The sequence below is a fragment of the Macrosteles quadrilineatus genome, unplaced genomic scaffold (genome assembly GCF_028750875.1).
Source record: "Macrosteles quadrilineatus isolate MER2022 unplaced genomic scaffold, UCM_ALF_1.0 Scaffold_2__2_contigs__length_208266976, whole genome shotgun sequence".
In the NCBI taxonomy this organism is placed as follows: Eukaryota; Metazoa; Arthropoda; class Insecta; order Hemiptera; family Cicadellidae; genus Macrosteles; species Macrosteles quadrilineatus.
The window spans coordinates 171600539-171625481 of NW_026542595.1; positions in this window are offsets into that span (position 1 = coordinate 171600539).

A 24943-nucleotide genomic window follows, 5' to 3' on the forward strand; every position below is an offset into this window, starting at 1 on the left:
TTAGTCCTCTATAGTCTGTATGATGGAACCTGTCTCCTGACCATCCGTCTACCTGGGGACTAGTCAATAGTTTAAGTTTCAGGTTACCAGGAGACAAGTTCCACCATACAGACTACAGAAGCCAAATAATATAGTCTGCACCAAGTTTTTTTAACCAATCACAAACGTGGCACAGAGCGAAGAAACAGGTGTTCGTCAATTAATTGTAAAACAGTACACAATTATTTGCTCAACTCAGGCGTGTGTGTTTGCGCTGCTCACTTCATCAGTGGATGTGACATGTTGCATTGTTGACCACAGGTCAGAGGTCAGCGTGTGACCTCACGTACAGCTGATGTCTCTGTCTTCGCCGTTTCCACCTCCGTCACGCTGTCAGCTGACGAACACCTGTTTACCAGCTGTGCATAGTTGATCGATTATTGGTAGATGTTTTAATGTGAAATGGTAAAGTCATCACAAAATCATAGAATAAATAAACACCATTTATTTATTCTATATTCTATGCTAAACTAAACCACAATTCGCTAAAACAATCAAACAAGTTTTTATAATTTTATTAGGACTAGAGGTCCAATCGTCGAAAACTTGACCAAAAATGTGTAATGTACATACTTTTATATTTGCACCCCACACTGTAAATACAACATGTGATTGGAATTTCTTCCATATTTGTGTTGATTTTCTGTTTATATTTCGTTGTTAAACGAAAGAATAATTTATCGTGAAGTATAATATTCTTTTAATTATCGTTAAACGTGTATGTTAAACAATCAGAAAGAATATAACGTCAATAGAATCGCACGCATGGAGATGTAAACTCAACAATTGTCTATTTGTGAGTAAAAAACTGACTAAATTCGCTTCACATATATTTATGCTTACCTCCCTATTTTAAACACTTCACACCATCAGCCTAAACACCACTGATATATCATCAATAATAAAACACATCTCTCCAAACCGCCTTAATATCAAATAGTGCCCCTCAACCACTTTTTACGGGCATTAATTACGCCAACTGAGCTGGATCAGGTAGTCGGGTATTCCTGAATTGCGCCAACTACTCCAGGGAGCCACTCACGTTCATCAACTGCACTAAGTGGCGGTCCTCTTTGACTGTATAATTTAGTAGGTTAGGGTTAGTTAAGTTAGGTTAGGTTAAGTTAAGTTAGGTTAGGTTAGGTTAGGTTAGGTTAGGATGGGTTAGGATGACATATAAACAAGGACATTCATTCTGCCGGCAACTCACCCCTACCTGGCTTGGGCTTGACGCAACTAAGGAACATTTGTGGGCCCCTTTCAGGGCTTGTCGCTATTAAGGAACTCTTTGGCGCAATTAATGCACGACCACTTTTATAACTTTTCTTCATATTCATCCACCGAATTACCTGTCCAACACCTAAGACAGCTGTAAATTAAAGTAGTGCTCATCATGAGCATAATCGCTTACTCGTATCGCGGGGGTTAATTATGCCCAGTTGACGGGGGCGACTGTACAGAGATGACAGTGATTATGGTTTTTGTGCGGTGTCGAATGCTCAAGCAGGCATTGTCTCTAGATTTGCATTATATCTGATTGTATTACTAATGAGACTGTGTTAGTGGGCAAATGCGGCCGAACTCGACAAATATTGTTCTAATAAGAAATATCTTTGCATACATTATGTGTGTTGGGAATGTATTAGAAGATTTCCGATTGTTGTAAAATTATTGAGGGAGGTAAAAGGATGTGGTTGGATTTTTGGAAATATTTTTGTGAAATATTGGTACAATAGGTATTGAAAGATTTTCAAAAAGATAAACACAATCACTAAAAATAGTTATAAAGCTAAAAGTATCGATTAACTGACCGTGACTTTTCAAGAATGGTATTTAAAAAATATATTAAAAATATACTTTTCTTACTTTAAAAAAATTAGACATTAGTGAATGCCTTGAATGAATAAAAATACAGTGCCTACTTCCATTTATGGATAAAAAACATCCCCTTGAATATAGTTTTCATCTTTGTAGATTAACCGAAGAAATTGTTAATGTATGCTTCCTGTTTATTTCTTCTTTAATTAGTTTCATTAAGTAGTTAACCTCTACCGATCTTAAATGCCGTACTTAAAGGACAGACAATAATTACATTTCCTTCTAACCAACCATTGAACAACAAAAACTCTTATTGCATAAACGATTCCCTTCAATTTCAGAACTATTTTAAAAGCAGAATTCCTAGCCGTCGCATACATGCGTACATTGGTTGGACAAAATTCTTCACTGCAATTAACCAAAGTATTCAATAGGTTTGTTTTGCAATTCAATGCCAGGAACTCGGTACAGTGATTGGAAACATCAAGTAGACTGTCCATTAGAGACTTCTTGGAGACGAATAAACCTCTCCAAGAGGAATGTCTTCGTGGAGTAGTTTTTTTGTGGAGTATGTTATAGAGATTAGGGTTAACAGAATACTCTGATGTTTTATAAATCTCCTCAACTTGTATGTTACTTTTAATAGATGTACCGAGTAGTCCTTGTCTGATGCGAAACTCAGGTTCGATATTGAAAAGCAAGTGGCGTTGTGACGGTTTGGATCTGGTTTCAACTTCATTTTTGGGCTTTAATAATACGTTCTGGCTAAAGAATCACCAGATCTTAGTTACAATGATTTCATTAATTCAATTTAATGGTTAGAATTTTTAAGCGTAATGTAAATCTTACCGATTAACTTAGTTTATATAACTTGAATGTTTACTTTTATTTTTGTTTACTGATACTCCCAATTTGTTATACGTACTGGTATAGCTAAAAATCAACCCTTCTCATGTTAAAACCGAATTATTTAGCTTATTAAGTTACTTGTATGTATTTCTTAACAACATTTTCTTATTATACGTTCCTGAAAGTAAATCTTTTGCTACACATAATAGTTTCAATTCAATTTTTAATAATACTAAATATCAATAACATGTTTTTCTAGCTAAATAAAATAACCAACAATACGTGAAAAATACTTATTTACAGCCTATTCTTATTGTATCAAGTTAACGGACATTTGACACTAAAAATAACTTCTTTCATTTGTTTACTTTTCGTATGTTGGTTTTTACACGGTTTTGAGTGAACTAACAGTGTTTAAATAACAGCGTTTAGTCAAAATAACAGTGAATTGCTACATTTTCTTACCTGCAAGAACAAGTAGATCATGTTATCATCGGACGGTCGTAGATGAGGTGTAACACGAACAGTTGGCTGGGACGTCTATTATCATTCTGGCGGGAGAATTCTGGAGGGAATACTAATGTGTCCCCGGCTGCAGAACGTCTTTGTTCCCCACACTCTCCCGGCAAAAACACTGCCAGTGATATACAACCAGGAAACTATTCTGTCACTCTATACTCCGTTCACACAGCCGTGGCACCTGACGGATTAGGACACCCCATGGAAACCCTTGGGGCCTCCTAATCCCTCAGGTGCCACGGCTGTGTGAACGCACTATAGAAGCGAAAGAAATTATAAGAAATGCATTTTATTACCTTGAAACCTACTTTTCTTTAGACTGAAGAAAAACAATTCACTGGAGGATTGATCAAAACTCAAATTCTACTAGGTAACTATAACAACTTTTTAGGTAATTTTTAAAGTTAGAAGTGTTATATTTTTTAAGAAATTAATTTTTTTTCAACATAGAAAAATTGAATTATTAAGTGTATGTAAGATTTATTTATATTTTTACTGTAGGACTAAAAAACGAGTGTTGCGTTGTTTAAAAATCAGATGGATCTGATTGAAGAGCCAATTCTTCTCTATCAGTAATAATTTATATCAACCTGATAGTTCATAAAAAAGGAAAAAATGGGAAAGACAAATTTTTAAATTATCCATAAGCAATATCATTCTGGCCTTAACTATTATAGGACACGTTCGTATTGTAATAAAGTAGGTTGAAATAGTAAATATGGAGACCAACATATTTAACTATAGTTCGGCCGCTTAGAAAGCGACCTCCTCCAGCATTGGTTTAGCATTAGCGCACAGGTCGTTTTCTAAGTGGCCGAACTATAGCCTACACATTATGTATTACTGTCCGAACGTGAATTGGCAAAACATTATTGTTATATTTTAACAAATAAAACAGGATAGTTGCACAATATATTTGTTTGTCTTCTACCCTTCAGACTTAGAATTTTTAATTGCCAACAATACAGACAAGTACACGGCAAAATTCACTAAACCTAAACATAAGTAAGATACAACTTCGTTCAAAACTATCACAGCTAGAGAAGTGCAGTAATACTTTATGTCATTTTAACACATTTTACAAATCTTGTATTAATCCCTTTTATAATGGGTTCCAATTTTTTATAGAAGGAATTGGAACATTTAAATTCACCTACCCACAGTAATTGTATCGGGTAGACTTCCATATCTGTTGGCACAAACAACCGAATTAAAATATCGATATATATATATCGATTATTCAATATTTCGTTTAGTTGGTTAGGTAAGGTTTATCTAACCAAACTAACTAAACGATATATTGAATAAAACAATCGAAAAATCGATATTTTCATTCGGTTGTTTGTGCCAACAGATATGGAAGTCTACCAATCTAAAAAAAACCATCAATCATTCCACAAACCCACATTTTGAGTAAACGGTTTAAACGCGTAAATATGACACGGTCATTATCCTTTTACCATCTGTAAAGAACGCTGGAAGGTAGGTTTGTAAAAAAAGGTCAAAATTACCCTTAGGCCCAGACCTCAGACGCTTCAAAGGGCAGCCTCGCCAGTTTGTAAGCGGCTTCGGGGCCCAAATTGGGCTCAATTGGATCAAAACTGGCGTCATGTGACGTCACGGTGATGACGTAATGGTCGCCAATGAGGAGAGCCAATGAAGTCAGCTGTCAGCTGTGTAGACGAGCTACAGCTGGAATTGTATCAGCTGGTCTCAATAGACGCAGGGTTGCGAAAATTAACAAGACGAACAATCTGTTGTACTGGCGTACAGCAGGAACCTGGGTTTTGAGGATGGTTAACATTTATCACCAAAAGAACAATTTTATATAAACTAGAGGTTGCCTCTTGGTCGAAAACTCGACCTAAAATATGTATCAAGCAAAATTCTCTATTTTCACCCCCAAAACATGTAATTGGAGTTTCTTCCATTTTTTTATTTTATGTTTATGTTTTGTTGTTATTTCGTCGCTAACATGGCAAACCATAAACCCATGTTATTATTTTTTAATTATTCATTCATTTTTTGTGCTTTTTTTTAGCCTACTTTAATTTATAAAGGGATTCTTCACATCTACAGGCAAATATATTTTAACGGTATGCGTAGATTTTTACATGCGATGCACACGATCTGAGATAAAAGGTTTTAAATGAACACGCTTGCCTATTGATATATAAAAATTGTGGAAGTTGGATTTGTTTGGAAGGCTAAAAATATTTACATGTTTATACTTAATCGTAGAATGTTTACTGGACCTAAAAAGAATGAGTTTTCAATGAGATAAATGTTTAAAACTGAGGATTATACGATATTAAATTACAAAGTAAATTTCAAATTAATTTATCTACTTGACCATTAAATTACAGAACGCATGAGGGATCAACGCAAAATATTAAACACTCATGCTAATCAGCCACATCAAAGAGCAATCTTCTGCAGTGTAGCACACCATTCAAACTATCAAGCATAATTGTAAAATGTTGTAATCTAAAACAGTTTAATATTTCTGATATAACGAAAACTTTACAAAATTTTTTTTCAATATTGTTGAAACTATTCCTTTGACAACATTAATGAGCTTAATCCAAACAATTTTTTACATGTAACTACAATCTCTTTCACACCATGTACTGCATGTACTCAAACATGGAACCTGATTAAATATAAATGTTAGTAAATGTTATTTTCCTCAGTATAAAACAGCAATACGTACAAAGGAACAAAAATAATTTAAGTAAGTTAACTGCAGTATATATTATACTGCAAGACAATACTAATAAAACTACCAAGACAGATGCCTTATATAATAATTCATAAACACATGATTTCATACGCTAAAATTTCTGGAGGAAGGTTCCAAAGATCGATAAAATTATTAATAGCAAGTTAGTAGCTGATAAGCTGAAAGATAATAGTTTGAATATGATTAATGTACATTAAGCAACCACTGAAATAACCCTGTTCTTGAAAAGAAAACCGAACAGATATTGTAGCCAAGACGTTACTGACAGTGTCACCCTGCACTCTTCAGTCAAGATGGAATCTCTGGACAAATTGATATTCCTGTCTCCTTTCTTGCCATTATATGTAAATGTGGAGCTCCGTCCTCGTCCCATACTCCATCCTCGATCGCCAACGTTTGATCTTGGTCAATATTATAGCAAGAAAAAATTATAAACGTTTATTTGATGTATGTAGACGTGAACTTTATGTGAACATATAAAATAGTATTGTTAGTAGTTGGAGGATTTTGTAAAAATTATTATGGCTATTGTAAAAAGATTTAAGATATTTTTACGATACAAAAGTATTCTTGGAAGAACTAGTATTGTTTGAATTGAGTCTAAAACTTAGGTATACTCCGAAATGTACTAAGATAGGGGACAGGGCCGTTAGAAATAAGTCGGTGTTATATAGGTTGAATAATGGTTTCATTTGAGTTCAGGCATCCAAACAGTTGATCCACTTTATGACCAGCTTAAACATATTGTACCACGAACATAAAAAAAATAAAATAAAAACCGGCATGGATCATAAATATAAACAAATAACCGAAAGTAAACATTATTTTTTACATTACCTTAATTTAACGGTCCAACCCTTCCTTAGTATAGGATTCGGGCCAGTCACGTCATTTCTGTTAATGTGTATGACCCATACCGTTTCTGTTCTAGTATTCTGTTCTAATAATGGTGCATTATTAGAACCTACGTGTCAACCTACGTGTTATATTTTGTGATTAGTATGTTGCATAAGATAAACACGTTTTGTACAGAAAAATTTGGTTAATTATTGTACGTATAATGGTAATCTTTTATAAGTATGAAGCAATCAAACCTGTTATTCAGTTGCCTACAACCTCATTTTTCCATTTAAAAACTAAGTAATGTTTTTACAAAGTTTTTTTATGTATTCATAATTACGGGTTCAGGGAATGGTATTATCACATAACCTTTTTATAGTGAGTCACTTTACTATATTTCTGCTACAGCCTACATATATGAGGGCAGAATTGTATCATAGATTATATTTTGTGTATATCAAAGTGTTTAAAACAAATTAAGAGTTTTTTTAGTTATGACTTATCTCAATCAACTCAAACTAAGGCGAAAATGTCAACAGTGAGTCGCAAACTCACATAACTCATTCTCGCCACATCTTCTGTCAGAAGAGATCACAAACTTCACAACTGCGAACACTTTACTTCCGAAACTTTAACTTTCATCTTGATGTCATAAACGTTGACATAACGAAGTTAAATCCTGCATCCTCAAACTTAACTGAAACAATTAACTCAATTTTGACAACAATATAAACACAGGATAAATTATCTAGATACTTGTATACTAAATCTTTGGAATTTTTTTTTTCTTTGAATAAATTGTGGAAATATTGTTAAATACAGGATTGTAAAGAGTATATTCCTGATTCTATTGGAAACATTGATTAATTAATGTTATAATACAACTTGAATCGGTGCCTTTAAAGGTTCTTTGTGTTCTGTATCTTAGGCTGAATTTAAAGAGAGATCACTTAGTTTCTGTATAAAATTAATGAATCAGTTACATAATATTTTCAGATTTTTATATGTTTACATTAATTTTCCAATATAATTTTTGTTGACTTCCTTAAACATTCCCTCTCCTCCTTTACGACCCCATTACTCACTGACTAAAACATTCATCAATCTATTTTTATAGCTTTGAGTTTGATTCTTTGCTACTCAGAAAGCAGGTGTGTTTTGCAGTTTTTTTTTTTTTTTTTTTAGTTGATCCTACATTTCAACCAGAACCGAGAAGCGTCTGCAACACCAACTGGTTAACATAGTTCGTATCGTGCTTCTTTTTCCAGTACATCAACGAGAGGCAAATCATTTGGTATTTCACAATGTTCCATGTTCACAACCGATATCAAAACCTCCTTTCAACACCCTACCTGTTTCAATCATAAAATATTCAACTATCTTCTGGGTACAGTGGACATTGTTTTCTGTACCTAGCTATAAGTGACAAGTCTATTGTCTTACAACATTCTCAAAAAATTTCATCGTCCAGCAAACTATCCACAAGCAAACATCTAAGATGTTGACGAAGACTCAAACTATCTGGTACTGCAAAGTTCGAATCATGTTCTTTGCTCAGCTGCTCACGAATGAGTAACCACTCTTCTGGCATTGCAAAATGTTCTCAACCAATTTGATCTTTTATGATAAACGCTCGGAATAATTCATCATCTGAAACAATTTGATCCTTGCCACCATGGAACCACTTATTACCCATGCCCTTCTGGGATGGTACTTTACAGTAGAGATCTTGTTTTTTTTTCGCCCAGCCGTTAGGGAAAGGACGACAAATAATTTTGTTGTTGCACAATCAAACTCCTTTGCAGCAGACTAATATTTAATCCGGATTTTGTCAGTTCAAGCACAGAAAGCATACTACTATAACCGTTCAAGTTCCCAATAAACCACGAAAGGCCAACATCCTTGTGGAGGTCCTGCTTTGCACCCAGGCGTTAAGGAAAGTCCAATCAAAAGGTTCAGTCAGTAGCTTTTTGATGGCGCAAAATCCCTACTGTAGCTGATCATTGGGGAAATAAATGATCCTGTTTAATGAAACAGCTGATCTTGGTCAGTAACAAAGCTACGCGAATCATCTCACACCATTCTACACTCGTAACTTATTTGAGTTTAAATAATCACCTAAGTGGTGTCTCCATCTCAAAGATTGTTGATAATTGAAAGGAACGAAAAATAATTTTGGCACTGTACAATCATGATCCTTTGCAGAATAATTCTTCCTCTGGATTTTGTCAGTTCCAATTCCGCAAGCCACGAAGGGCCAACCACCTTCCGTAAATTGAGATTCTTTTCTTCATCCACGGGTACGAGAGATTTGCCGCTTCTGCAGTCCAGAAACTTTACCACAACCGACCGAGTGAACATCTGTTAATTTCAGACTATGAATCATGAAACACCGAACTCTCCAGTACAGTATGGATCTTGTTCCGTACAGGAAGGAGCGACCAATCTTCCGTCACTGATTTATCAAACAAGGATGGTTGGTATGATTTGAAGACAATGGCGCCTGAATATTCAGCATCTCACAGTGTGTCATAAAGCCTGTCGCCCGAGTCATTATCATACCATTACTAGAGCTTTATCGGGGCATAAACAACGACAACATATGTTTAATAATCATGCGACATTGTCTGAGACATTTTTATTCAAGGCGTCTCTCCTAACTCTACAACTTGATGTGGGGACTTTTATTAATTTTCAGATTTATGCGGAGTTCATCGTGTGGGTTTTCAAACGGTAGGTTTGAGTGGAATGAGAAGTTATTTTCGGGAATTTATTTTCGCAGTTATATAAACTGGTGTGTCTGTCGTCTCCAAGCCATTGAATTTGAGTAGTACCATTGACTATTGGATACAGAAGTTATTGTATTAATAGTCAAAGGTAGTACGCAAACTTATCATCCAATTGTAAAATCTTGTTTTGATGTTATTTGAAGTGGATGAAATAATGCGCTAGTGATGACAAAATGTTTTCCATCTCATTTAGGGCCTGATTTTATTACTTGTACTAGTCTGTTAGGTTATCAAACCTAAACACAAGCTATTTTTTACGATTATATGTTTTACTATTGTGAAATAGTTTCAAATTAAGTATGAAATCAAAGTTAACAAAAGTACACTTTCTACATGAACCAGGTGGAAAATATAAACTGTCATCACCTGGTCTATAAAAATTGTAGTACAGTATGTTTATTCCATGTCAAAAATGCGAGTTGTTGGTATGCCTGATTCTACATTATTGCAGCTATTTCAGTATTTTTCCTTCTCTTGATGGTTTTTTAGGTTATGGCCTGGAACTGTTCCTACACGTTACTTCAGGTTTGATATAGAGGGTTCCGGCATTATCACAAACATAAATTGAATTGGTGATTTGCAGGACTTGAACCCGGACCCTGTGGGAATGAAGCCCTGTGCTCAACCAATAGGCCAGCTGCCATTAATGTCAGATTAACATGTGATTCCGTTAAAAAATAAACAACAATTGTTTACAAATAACAATAGCGTACAACTGGCATAGTGTGCATAAGTACTTATCTTCATTACAGAACTGCGTTTTATTACTAACCGCAACAATAAAATTGGCAAAAAGGTTAATATAATGTAGGTACCAAGGTTTAGTGATAATTTCAGCATATTTCGCTTCCATTGTAAAAACCAATATAAATTATTGCTAACTGGTTTAAAATTTATTTAATACTTCCGAAATCCTTCTAATGTGCTGTTTTAATCCTGTACAGAGTTGTTATAAAAATAAATTTAATAAATTAGTACAGTATAATGTGAGGGAACGTCTATTTACACGGGGCGAAAGGAATAACTATGACTATTTTGAGATGCGAAAGGTAACTTATTGTATGGTTTAATATTAAAGATCTACAAATGGGATGATGAAGGGAAATTTCACTCCAAGCAAATCTATCTATAATCATGAGGTAGCATAATAAAAAATCTACGTGCCATTTTAATATTGGAATAGCTAGTTCTAGTAAATAGTTTTGTTAAAACCATAAATTGTAGATATTTGTGACAAGTAAACACTAAACATTTAAGATTAACTGTCCCTGAACTGTCAAGATTTCTATAGGTTCAGATGTGTTGTTATAAGGAGATTTATAAGGAAACTTTTCCAACCAAAAGTGCCTAATAGATTACAGGGCACTCGTGATTTATTACATAAATGTATTTCAGTTTTCAAAGACTTTTCTTGGGTTGAAAATGTTTTGAAATCTAACAACCTTGTCTACTGTCTAACAACAAGTCATTTTTCCTAGATTTAGTTGGTTTTTGAATAGTTCCTTAGCTTTACACTATTGGTGAATTCAATAAAACATGATTTACATATCGACAAGATCATTATACTTTGTTTCGTAACATTCCTCAAACGCCTTTTATCTAGGTTTAGGTACTAAGGCGAAATTATTTCTTAAATAATACATAGGAATTTAAAGGCGAGGTCACCCATTTGAAATGCATGTATTACAACCATTAAATAAGGAATGTTTTTAAAGTAAGGGGTGATTTAAAATTTATTAATAGATTAGACGTTAAATTAGCTGATGTCTCAGTCATATTTCTAATGGGATGAGTTCACAACATTTTTGACGTTTCCATCAAGATAGTAGAGTTTTTAAGAGACAGACTTCAATTATTGTAAATAGTTATAGAAGTACTGTAGTTTGTAAAATAAAATCTATCTAGAAGTAAAAAAAAAAACTGGTACGCTTTCGTTGCTAGCTCTTGGCCTACAAAGTACATAATTCCGACAGTCAGTCTTGTGGCTGCGAAGCTTAGCATTAGCTCTCAACAACTCTGAAGGAAAAGGAAGACGCCCTCTAGGAGGATTAAACATTACGCCCTCAAGCATGACAGAGGTGTGAAAAACCGCCATTACGGTGACAACCGGATATACACGTCCGCTTCCGGCGTTTCCTGATTGGTCAATCCCAACAGCCAATCGGCGAGCTGTGGTGGTAATTCTACACTGTCCTATTGGTGGCCAAGCTTTACTCGGTAAATATAAAGGGCTACAGATATACATACGCATATTACCACAAAATGACATTTTATTATTTTTTCCCTACAAAGGGTGTATTACATTGCTTTTGACATGAATTCCTATGCGTATAAAGTAGGCCTACTTTAGAAATTTGTTGGAAAGGGTCTAGTTTAGTTAAGGCTTAGAAAATTATCACATAACATGAATATAGCGTTTTAATTTTTGCATAATTCAATGTAATCGAAATTGTTGTCGTCAAAGGAGAAAGGGTTTATCATAAGACTTGGTACATAGTCTGTTAGATAGTGAATGCAACAGTTTATTGCACTATCAGCATTGGATGACCAGTAGACAATGACATCTACTAGTAGGTACAGAATAGTACAATAATCGTGCCAGTATCTTAACCAAAACTCAATAAAGAACTACTGCATTTACAACGTCCTCTTATATTCGCTTACAAACGTCATCTATATATTAGCTCCATAACCACCGTTAGATAACAGGTAAACGTTCGTTTAGGCGTTTAGGTAGAAAGGGTAGATTGTCTTTTCCTAAGAAAAATAACTAACTTACGTATATAATAGCATAGACTAATATTTGTCTATGATAATTATACATCGGAAGCACAAAATTGAGTGAAGTAAAATGCCGCTATCTCAATTTAACGCGTCTTAAGGACACTTTTTACCCCCTTCACAGTAAATTAATCACATCCTTTGTATAATGGTCTTCAAGCAAAGCTTGGCCCCCTCATCAATCCTAGGGTTTACTCGAGATTTTCACTTTAGTAATGAAGTAGTATACAAATGAGGTGTCTACTCTAGTATCAAAATTTTACATAATTTCTTATAACATTTTTCATACAAATAGCTATTTACAATTCCTACCCAACCCAATCTTGACTGAAACATATTCAACAAATCCACTTTAGCATTAACAAAATAACAATAGAATTATCTTCAAGTAAAGCTCGGTTACAGCAAGATTTTAGCCTTAACAAAATCTCAATAGAATTATGATCTCCGAGCAAAGCTCGGCCCTCGTCAAACCAGCGGATTTACTTACTCAATTGATTTTTAAGAGTGATAATTATGCCTACACGAGGCCCGAACCCGGTGATTATTCGAGGCAATGCTGAATTATAATTACCTGCGGCGAATCCACCAATTTAAAATAGTTTACGATAATAAGAGCGAGAGCGCGTCGTCGCCGGATCGCTTTCCACTTGTTTGTTTACACTGATTGCCCCTGATCACCTTCCTCGGTCCAATTTGTCCGACGCGATAGTCCAGATTAATTTTAATTGATCCGGAGATTAGTTTCAATCATCATTTGATACAAAGTTTCATTCCAGGTTTGTTTAGTGCCTCATAATTTGAAGCTTGATGTTTGCTTCAGGGGGTGGTAGAGAGGCCACTGATAGGTGTATTAAGCAGCTGTTTAGCATTGCGTTTATAATGTTGAACTTGCGTATTGTTAAATTAGAGAATGACTTTTTTTAATAGCTGATTCTTTTTTTCATGTATGTGTTGTTTTTGTGTTAATTCAACCTACATCATGAAGTTGAATACTGATTCTTTATCCTGCGTGTACAACCTAAAGATCACACGAATACAGTTTTCGAATTTGCCAAAACGTTTAAAAGTTACACCAAGAAATATTGAGGACTTCTTATGAAATCAATTTTTATAAGATTTGGGCTATTAGTTCCAAACATAAATCTTGGAATGTTTACCCAAGATCGGGTAAAGGGTACGCGCTGCTACGTGGCTTTAAGAGTTTTCGAAAATTGTTTTTCTTTGTGTTAACCTTTAAATCGTGAAAATACCCTTTTAGTACTACAGCCACTGTGTAGTTAAAGAACAAATAATTTTGTGGATTAAAGTGTTGTTGTACGATGAAAACCCCAGAGAAAATATAAAAAAAATAGTTTATTTATTGTAAACTCTTACGTTATTCACAAGAAAAAAAGTCAACGATTGTAGTTTGTTTCTTTATGCATTTATTTTTATCAAATTTGTCAAATTTATTTATTTCACTAACAGTCATTGTGATGGGTGACTTTAACACTGACCTACTTGGACCACTTACTTATGACCAAACTACACTTACAAATCTGTTCTTCTCCTGCAACATTACTATCTTACCTTTACTTGCCACACATCACACAGCCACGGCTGACACACTGCTGGATATCATAACTGTTAGTGACCCATCCTTTATTGCCCACCACGGTCAATTTTCTGCCCCTGGACTTTCTAAACATGACCTGATTTTCTGTGTATATAAATTAAAAAAGCCCAAATTCTGCCCAAATTTGATTAAATACAGAGACTATCGTAATCTTAACCTCAATGATCTGCTCTTAGATGCTTCTACTCAACCGTGGGATGTGGTTACTAATGATCCTGATGTCAATTCAATGGTCGAGCATTTTACTTTCCTCATTTCTAATCTTCTCAATAAATACTGTCCAATAGTATCTAAAAGAGTTTCTAAGCCGCCTGCTCCCTGGATAAATGATTTTATTCGACAACTTCAAAAAAATAGAGATGCTGCATTTCGTAAAGCCAAGCGCACCAAACTCCCTGATGACTGGGCCTGTTACAAAAGACTCAGGAATCAAACCCAACAACAGATTAGAAACTCTAAAGCCAGGTATTATTATACATCTTTCTCCCAGAAACAATCATCCAAAACTTTGTGGACCAAAGTTAAGAACCTAGGTATCGGCAAGTCTAAAAATTCACATCAAATATCCATCAGTCTCGACACTATTAACAACTTTTTTGTGAATATTCCTATAAGTTCTGCAGGTGCCTTTAACCATGTTGCCGATATCACATCTAGACCAATTGACATGCCAGAAAATCAGTTTTTCTTTTCCCCAGTTAGTGAATTTGATGTTCGCAGGGCAATCCTAGGGATGACAAGTAACGCAGTCGGCGCTGATGATATTCCTATTAGGTTTATTAAAGACACTCTACCAGTTACTCTCCCGGTACTAACATTCATATTTAACAGATCATTAGCAACCTCTACCTTTCCCTCCATCTGGAAATCAGTCATTGTTCGCCCACTTCAGAAAATTTCATCTCCCAATACCCCTTCTGATTATAGACCAATCAGCATTCTTCCTGCCCTTTCTAAATGCCTTGAAAGAATAGTGCATAATAAATTCTCAGTTTTTTTGGAAGAGAACAACGTCTTATCGGATTTTCAATCTGGGTTTCGCGCGAAATATAGCACTACCACTGCTTTGTTGAAAATTACTGATGACATCCGCCGTGCAATGGATAACAGACAGGCCACCATGTTAACCCTCTTTGACTTTTCAAAGGCGTTCGACTGCGTATACCATCCTCTTTTACTCCTGAAACTGCGCTTGGCTGGTTTCTCTGACAACTGTGTTGACTGGATTGAGTCCTATTTATCTGATCGTCAGCAGTGTGTCAAAGCTGGTGACAAATGTTCTACTTGGGAGCAGATTACTAGAGGTGTTCCTCAAGGATCTGTTCTTGGCCCACTACTGTTCTCAATTTACATCAATGACATCACAGAACACATCACTAACTCACACTACCATCTGTATGCTGACGACTTACAGATTTACTCTCACTTTAATGTAGACGAGATGGATACTGCTGTGCGGCTCATGAACATTGACATTGAATCAATAACTCATTGGGCCACAAACAACGGACTTAAACTCAACATTGACAAAACTCAAGCAATGATTGTTGGCTACCCCAGATTAATGACTAAAATAAACTTACCCACTGCACCACGACTTAGCTTTGACGGAAAAGACCTTATCTACTGCGACAAAGTGAGAAACTTAGGACTCTAATGAACAAACATTTGAATTGGTCTGACCAAGCAAATTTCACTTGTAACAGGGTCTTTGGGACTATTCACACCATCAAACGTTTTGCAGACTACCTTCCACTAAACTTGAAAATCATGTTAGTAAAAACTCTCATCTTGACTCATTTCAACTACTGTGATGTGGTGATCAATGACATGACTAATGAGGTTTCTAGCAGACTTCAGCGAGCGCAGAATTCCTGTATCAGATTCATATTTGGCCTTAGACGATATGACCATGTCACTCCCTATTTCAACCTGCTTTCATTAATGAGGCTAAATGAACTTCGGGAATTTCACACCCTCCGTCTTCTACACTCCATTATCAACAGTAAAATTCCTAAGTATAAATTCAAATTTATTTAAAAAATTTAAAAAATTGAAATCTTACTACACATTGTAGTCTGCTGTAGAACAAAGAATAATATTACATTAAATTTTGCAAGTTTGTTTAAACCTAATTATGATAATTGTTATATAGGTGGTTTCTTATAATATTAATAGAAAATTTTATGGCTGTTAAAGATTAAGGAACGCGGCAGCGTTCCGCCCCGCCAAGTCCCCCAGCGGTACACAGCTGCTGCAGTGTATATATACATGACGTGACAAAGTGGCTTTTTTACTCGTCTATAGCTCTGAAGAAACAAAAGCTATTAAAATAATTGTTCATCCACTGGATAGGGGCAATCATTCTTGGCAAAATAAAAAAAAGAATTTAAAAAAAGGTTGTGTTTGAGCCAAGAAAAACTAGTTTGAAAATTCACAAATTTTCCGTGTTCTCCTTCTTCTCCTTAAATGTTGACGGACCTACAGCCCAAACCACTGGCTCAATTTTAATGTTTTTTATGTTGTTTGAAATCCCTTAGCGTGTAGATGTGCCTTTTGAGGGTCACAAGTCGGTGCGTTGACCCATAAACCCTTGGCAAGCCCTCAAAGTACGATTTTGGCCCATTTAAATAACATGGGATTAAAATCAAAACAAAAGAAGGATCAGCTGCGATTAAATCTCAATTAATTTAAAATGTTAGAGAAATTCATAGGATCAGCTGAAAAATTATTTTAAAACTTTTATAAAGTATTTTTTTTAGGTATACCGAATGATTTGAGCTACTTACTATATAAAATTACTTAGAGCAGTGATATTCCCCGATACTTTCCATTGAAAAATGCAGTGTACCGATGGAACACTGGTACAGCAGCTCGTCATTTTTAACAGTTTAATACTACTTATCAAAACATATGAAACCTAGGAACTTGAAACTTAGTACTAGTACTAAGGTTAGTTTTAACATTGTTTCTTCATAATATTGCCAAAATTTATTTAACTAAATAAGGTTAGTTTTATGTTTTGATACACTAAAACAAATAAAACAATCGGGAAAATCCGTCTACGTATGTTAAACAAGCAAAAAAGTGAATGTAAAAAGTGATATGTAAATTTAGGATAAAAATGAGTTTTTCAATATTTGTTTTGCCTTATGCTATTTCTAACAAACCTAATCTGTTTGATTACATTTTTACTTCTCTAATAAGGGCTCAATTTACACTAGTCTTTAGATATACGGGTTTAATTATCGGAACACTTATGTAACACCAATGCATTTTATGTGTAGTTGTGCCCTGGTCTATATATAAGAGAAAAGAGGATTTTTATTTTAACTGTTAATTTTCTACAAAAATAAATACAATCTAACAAAAAACCACTAAGTGGTAACACTTCCCCCGCCAAGTCAGCAACCCAAAAAAGACAATAAATCACCACTTTTCCGCCAAGTAAAACAATGTAATGTATGTAAGTTTGGCCACTTGGCGGCAGAATTTTGCTTGATCACTTTAAAAAATACCATAAAATTAGTTTCATTGAGCAAGTATCTCTCCCAATAGTACATTGCTAGATGAGAGCTTATTTTACAAAATTTGACCTTATTTGTGTCACATTTCATAAAATCATAATAGTGATGGTTTTATATTTACTGATTACCTCGAAATTATTATACTTAGTTGGACTAATTAATTAGAGAAGTTGATTTGTGAAATTATCCACCAACGTAACTTTAATGAAAAAAAAACAAGCAAAAGTCTGCCGCCAAGTTGCCAAACTTACATACATTACATTGTTTTACTTGGCGGAAAAGTGGTGATTTATTGTCTTTTTTGGGTTGCTGACTTGGCGGGGGAAGTGTTACCACTTAGTGGTTTTTTGTTAGATATTAGATATAGCACTTGATTTTCTAACTTGAATTTCTTCCAAAATTTCTCAACTTGTTGAGGAATTGTTCCTCTTGATCCAATGAGTAGTCCATATACTTCGAATTTTGATATTTTATATTTCTCTGAATAATATGGGATAGTTTTCTTATAAATATTAACTTTTTCTTCATGGACTTCCTGTGGCTGATTTTCATTTGTCTCAAGACGAACTGTTGGGTCTATAATGAGACCGAAATCTTTTTCCTTGTCTATAACAATGATGTCACTCCGCCTCACAGAGCCCTCTTCTTCTATAGCCGTGACCTCTTCATAGACCTCGTAACTTTTCTTTCTGAATTGATCAGCTATGATTTTTCTGATGGTATGGTGGCGGGTATTTCGTAGAAGACTACTAAATGGGCACTTTCCAAGGACGTGGGCAAGAGTTTCAAGAGTAAATTTCTCAGATACAGGACAATGCCTGCACTGGTTCCCGTCCCTGGATCTCCCATGAAGACTTCTAAGAGGAATAACGTCTCCGACCATTTTCAAATATTGTTTGAACTCAGCTTCTGTGAGGCCACAACCTCTAGCCAAATTTTTATTGATCTTGTTACATTCTTTGAAAAGAACCACCCCATTCCCTTTGTATGGAAGTTTACACCAATTTTGATACTCTAAGTCTCGTAAGGTTTCTCGCCGTATCTTGGGTTTTGATTCGATAAATTCAATGCTTAAATTCAATTTTTCCAGACAAAACCTAATTTCTTCGTCAAATTGACGAATATTAAGTAAGTAGGGGTTTCCCGTTTGTTTTAATACGCGACATATGTTTATATGTTGGATTGATGATTCCCACATTGATTTACATAACCCAATCCCTTTGTTTTTAGTACTTGTATAAAACATAGAATTTGGCATATCATTTGGAAGATCTAAGATTTCCTTTGTTGTTGATCTTATCACTTTATCAACATCGTCAAAGAATTTCATTGTAATTTTCTTAATTGGTGCGGTTTGAAAAGGATATATTAAAGATGGCCAAATATTATGATTCAATACATACATTTTTTGTTCAGACCTTAAAAAAGGAGAACATGTTAATTTTTCAATTTTGTTTATCAATGAACTAATTGTTTTTTCAGAGTCAAATACTATGCTTTCAGAAAAATTTACTCCTAAGTATTTAATTTTTTCATTAAATGTTATAGATTTTATTTCTTTTGAACATATTTTGAAGTTTTCCTCTTGTAATCTACCTTTTTCAATGTTAATAATTTTAGTTTTTGATATATTTATAGTTAATCCAATTTCTCTGAAGAAGTCACAAATCGAATCGAATAATACAAGAGCACTTTCTCTATTCTTACCAATTAAAATGGTATCGTCAGCGAATCCTAGAATACTTAGAGAAGGCATGTCCTTGCATAGCTTATACCCTAGCTCCTCACTTACGGCATGTTGTGACATTTCAGAGAGGATATGGTCAATACATAGGTTATACAAAGTGGGTGACAATGGAGATCCCTGCATTACACCCCTTTGTATTTTGATGTCCTTTGTTTTCCCTTTATGAGTTTCAACTTTTGTAACATTGCCTATTTGGAGTTTAATTATTATTTCAATCAGTTTCCTAGGAATAGGCAGCTCCTGCAAGACTGAGGATAAGTGGTTATGGCCGATATTGTCGTACGCTTTCTCAATATCCAGAAACATAATACAGCAGTCGGTTTTCTTTGATTTTGCTGATCTCAATACCTCATTTAGGATACTTGTATTAAGATGGGAACCAGGGGTATTAGAAAAACCTCCTTGAAACTGGTTAAATTTTATATATTCTTTTAGTCTTTTGTCCAATATTTTTTCTAATATCCTCCTTAAAACAGAACATATTGTGATTGGTCTCCAGTTATTAACCTCTTTTTTGTCTCCACCTTTATCAATTAAAATAGTTCGTGCTCTTTGAAATGATGAAGGTATCTGGTTTGTAAGGTGTATTGTGTTATAAATTGAACAGAGGATGTTTGCTACTTTCTTAAGTTTTACAATTCTCATTAATATATTGTCAGGTCCCGGAGAAGTGTCAATTTTTATTGCATTTATTGCTCTCACGACTTCTTCTACAGTAATTTTTTGATTATAATGCGAATCTAAGTCTTTCACTATTGTGTCTTCCACATTGTTATATGACATTTTCATATTTTCATTTGGATTAGAGAAACGTTCGGTAAAACCTTTGTGTAATGTTTTTAGATCAATTTCACATCCTTTATTACCATCTCCAATTATCCTTCTCACAGCTTTCCTACGCCTATTATAGTATTCAAATTGGATCAGATCATATTCATACTTTACTTTTCTCTTTTTCCTTTCGTTTTTAGTTTTCCTTTCTGGGTTGGATGATTTCTTGTAATTACTATTTTGAGGATAGTCTTGTTTCTTTTTCCTTAATTTATAAAACCTGTAAGAAGGATGTTTAGGCCCAGGAAGATTGTGTAAAGCGTGAGATAAAAACTTGGAAAACTTATCAAAATTTTCAGAGAATAACTCAAAGTGTGTTTGTTCTTCATTGAAGACTGTTAACCAAGAATCGAGATCCTTGTTTATGCGATCACTTTCGCTATTTACTTTGCTTGACATATTGCTTGTTTTATCATCCAATTTGTCTGGAGACTGTGTTTTTGAGCTTTCTGGACAATACTTGTTTAGAATTAGATCACGATGTTTATTGTGGTGGCTCTTTGAAATATGGAGAGATAATCCTTTTTTGCTTTTAAAAAGTTTTCCGCATTCGCCACAAGTTTGATCATTTGATTGATCGGCTTTACTGTTACATTCCTCACTTTTTTGAAATTTATGATCTTCAGCTGAGGTTTGCTTTATGCCTTCCAACGATTTATTTCTAATCTTAGTTGCTTGACATTTATTATTAGGGACCTTTAAACTCTGTTTTTTTAGACATTCAATTTCATTATAGATATTACCTACAAGAAAATCCTGTTTATACATCTTGTCTGATATGGTTAAGTTATTGTTTATTATTCTGTTACAAACAATTTTTGCAAAATGTAGGCAGTACACACCACACTCAACTCTTCCACGTTGTTGAAGACAATCTACTTCTAACATATTAATCTCATCAGTTCCCAAGCTGCATTTACTTAGTCTTTCGGTAATTTTCTTGGCAATCTGACTGTTGGATGGAGATTTTGAGTCAAAATGATATGTTGTGTTTTTATATACGTCACAGATCAACAGAGACCAATGACAAGCATTCTCCTTTTCCTCATTAGTTTTATTATTTATTATTAAGAAAATAAATTCACTTTTTGACAATTTCATTTCATCTTTGATTGTTTTAAGGACAAAACTTTCGCTTCCCACACGCAGCAAATGTACTACAGCTGGAGGAATAAATACACAATTTAGGGGAAGCTGCAAACAATTTGATGCCCAAAGGTCTATCTCGAAGTCTCTAAGTTCATACCACAATTTTTTGGAACTATAACTACAGGTTCTGGTTCTACTTTTTCTTAAATTATCTGATTCTGTTATATAATAATTGTCGTGAGTTGCCTTGATATGAGACTTAAGTCTATAAAAATGTTTTTTACAAAACGGACACTCTTCTTTTGATACATCATTACTATTTTCAGGACCCGGGTTTTCTTCTATGTCTCCACATAAAAGAATCAAATTAATCAAAAAGAAGTAAGATACATAAAGCTTTAGGTTGAGTGATCGCCAAATAACTTTCCATTTCGATTTATTTTGTCTGTTCTTTGTTCTATCTAACATTTTGTTTTTTAATGAAACATCATTTGAAATTTGGAAGTATATACATCTCATGTTAATTTCAGGATGAATATTTTTATGAGAAATATGTATGGTTTCTTGTCTACAGATTGAAACCAATATTTTTACCAGCACTATAATCAGTATTGTTCTTATGAGAGAACCAAAAGAAATTTTTGAATGCATTATTTTCATGTTGCCTAGTAACCAAAAGATTACAGATATTTTAATTTTGATTTCCTAACCCCAAATTAAACACAAACTTCAACTTAAAACTATGAACTTAGTTTGAATTCACTTAAAAAGATTTATACATCTGGACATCACAAACTCACTAATTTAACTGAAAATACATTCAAAATCACCAAAACACTCTGAAAATATCTCAAATTCATTAAAAATGTAGGAACAAAATCTCAAACCAACTTTTAAGTTAGCCACATCAGCTGTCATTTAAGTTAACATTCAGATAACTTCCATTTCATCTCTGACATCAGTACCCGTTCCACTCGTAGAGGCTCTCTTTTTTTATCTACACCAATTCACCGGTCAACAGTTTTTAATAAATCTTTCTTAGTATCTGCAATTCGAATGTGGAATTTTCTTCCTGACCATATAAAATCCATAGAGAACCGTGCAAGGTTTGGGGCAGAGATAAAATCTATGATTTTGAGTAGCAGGCATGAATGAGTCTCTGGCGCTGGTGTGGCGGGTTGTTGGCGGCTTGTGTGAATGGACTTTTTGGGTTTAAATTTCATTTAATTTAATTTAATTTCAACATTTTTATAATATGGTACCTTAGATTATTTAATTTTACTTATAAAGTGGATAGTTTATTTATGTTTTTAGAGGTTAAGTGGTAGAGAGGACTTGCTAGTCCTAACTTCGCCTCTTAAATAAAGACATTTTTCATTTCATTTCATTTCATTTCATTTCATTTCATTTCATTTCATTTCATTCACTACTACAACCAAAACATTCATTTTTTTCCTGCAACAAAAATATTTATTAAACCTGATGTTATTTTAATAAGTATAAATCTGGCATGTTAAGCAAACTTTGTTAAAATCAAATCAGACAAATGGATATTTGTTACTTGTCATATTGGCACAGAAGAAGAAATTAATCTTAATAAGTCATAGAAACGTAATACAGAAAATGGGTGGTTATATTTATATACCCTGGCTATTGATATAACTATTGATATACGATATCCAATAGCTAGTGGTGTAACGTACTAAAAACGGTTTACTCTTTCAAGTTAATTTTACAGCCACGTTTTTCAATCATTCACATAACACCGAAAGCTTTCACCTTCCCCATTTCCCTCCTCATCAGCACCCTACACAAAACCACAAATCCCCTAACCACACTTCCCTCCACCCAAGTTCTTCGGTTACATCCAAATGTGAACCTTAATTACAGTCGTATTAATCAGACTCAGGTGCGAGAATCTAAGTGGATGACGTCACGTGATTGACCAAGGTATAAGATGTGGACCACCTCGGAGCAAGCTCACACACACGCTCGACCACTCACACACACGTACACAGACACCAACACACACGCAGCTTTTAATTGGCGAGAGACGTGTACCGATCCGCACGCTGTGCCACAAAAACCACATCACCTGATTGGGCTCACGGTTTTCGACTGATTGGGCCCGCCAGATCCTGATCGAGTCTACTGTCTGCTTCTAGCTTGGTTGGCGATATAAGGTGTTGCCTGCTGTAAGTCTATAGTCTGTATAATGGAACTTGTCTTAACCCTCCGCCTATCCGGAGACTGGCCGATGGTTTAGGTCCTAGGCTAGTCCCTACCTGTCTTCTGAGCCTCAGGTCTACCTGGAGAAAGGCCAAAGGTTCCTAGGATAGTCCCAAGTATAAGGAGGTTTAGGAGGCAGGTTCCATCATACATACTATACTAACGGTACCAGTAGAGACAATGGTTATGGAAAATTAATTTCCGTACCCGCAACACCTGATTAGACTCATGGTTTTCAACTGATTGGGCCTGCCAGGTCCTAATCGAGTTTACTTAACTTCGAGTTTGATAGGCGATATAACATATCTAATTCTGTTCTTTTTATGATTGTCAAAAAATAAATTTAGAAAACCACATCACCCGATTTTGCTTACTGTTCTTGACCTATTGGGCCTGCCAGATTCTGATAAACCAATTTTATTCATGGTATACAAAAATATAGACAGGTTCCTAACGACAATTATGGGTTGCTCGTGCAGTATGTATATTTTACATTGAATGTTGTATAGGTTGTATGCAATTACTCAATGTGAGTAATCATTTAAACCAACATAGGCTAGTCGCAAGGTTAGGTTAAACAACATAGGTAAGTCGCGACTTACCTTCCACCGGCGCCGTGTCTCGTGAATCAGCGTCTGGTCGACCAGTTTATTAAATGTATTTTCGTGTGTGTCATATCCGTATGTGTGTCCCGTTTATTTATTTGTTTATATTTTTGACGAACTCTACATGAGGGATTAGCAAGACATTCTGGACCTGAAGATGTGCTATTTTTTAAGCACGAAACAGCTGTAGTCATCATACTACTAAACTGATCGTTTTGACAGAAAACAGGTAATTTAAACCTATATTAGAGTAAAATTTGATGTTAAACTGGACTATGTTCACCAAATGATTCACCTTCAAAATTTATAGATGTCTTTGAATTAAAAGTTCAAAGGGAAATGGGAATCATGTCAATCCAGTGACATTTGGCAAAGAATGTTGTCAAAAAGCTCTTTGGGTAGAATAGAGAGCAAATGTGGAACTACAGTAGTAGGTATTGATATTGTTATTTGAATTAAGGTACCCTCTACATAAAAACATTTTATTCAATTGGATCAAGGCGATGGAGGTCACGCAAAAAGTCTAAAGACTCAAACACGCAATGGACAGTTGAAAGCTGCAGACAGACAAACGAACAATAGCCAGACATAATGAGTACGAGAGCACGCTGTTATTATAATCAGTAACAGCCAGTTGAACGGTTGTAGGGTATTAAGAACACATAAAACATGGACTCAAGCCGATGTTTATTGTAATGATATAGACCACTTGTGGTAAAACCAGTCTTGTTGGTGAACACTTAATAACACCAGAACGTCTGTCGATGTGCGTGCGTGAGTGGCTACTGATGGATGCAGACAAGTGCGTTGACTCAGGTTGAACACATTGTTGTAGGAGTCAAGAACAAACAAAGTAAAGAGTAGAGTGATAAGTTTAGACCATAGATAATATTTTAGTGACAAAATATGCCGTGCTAGG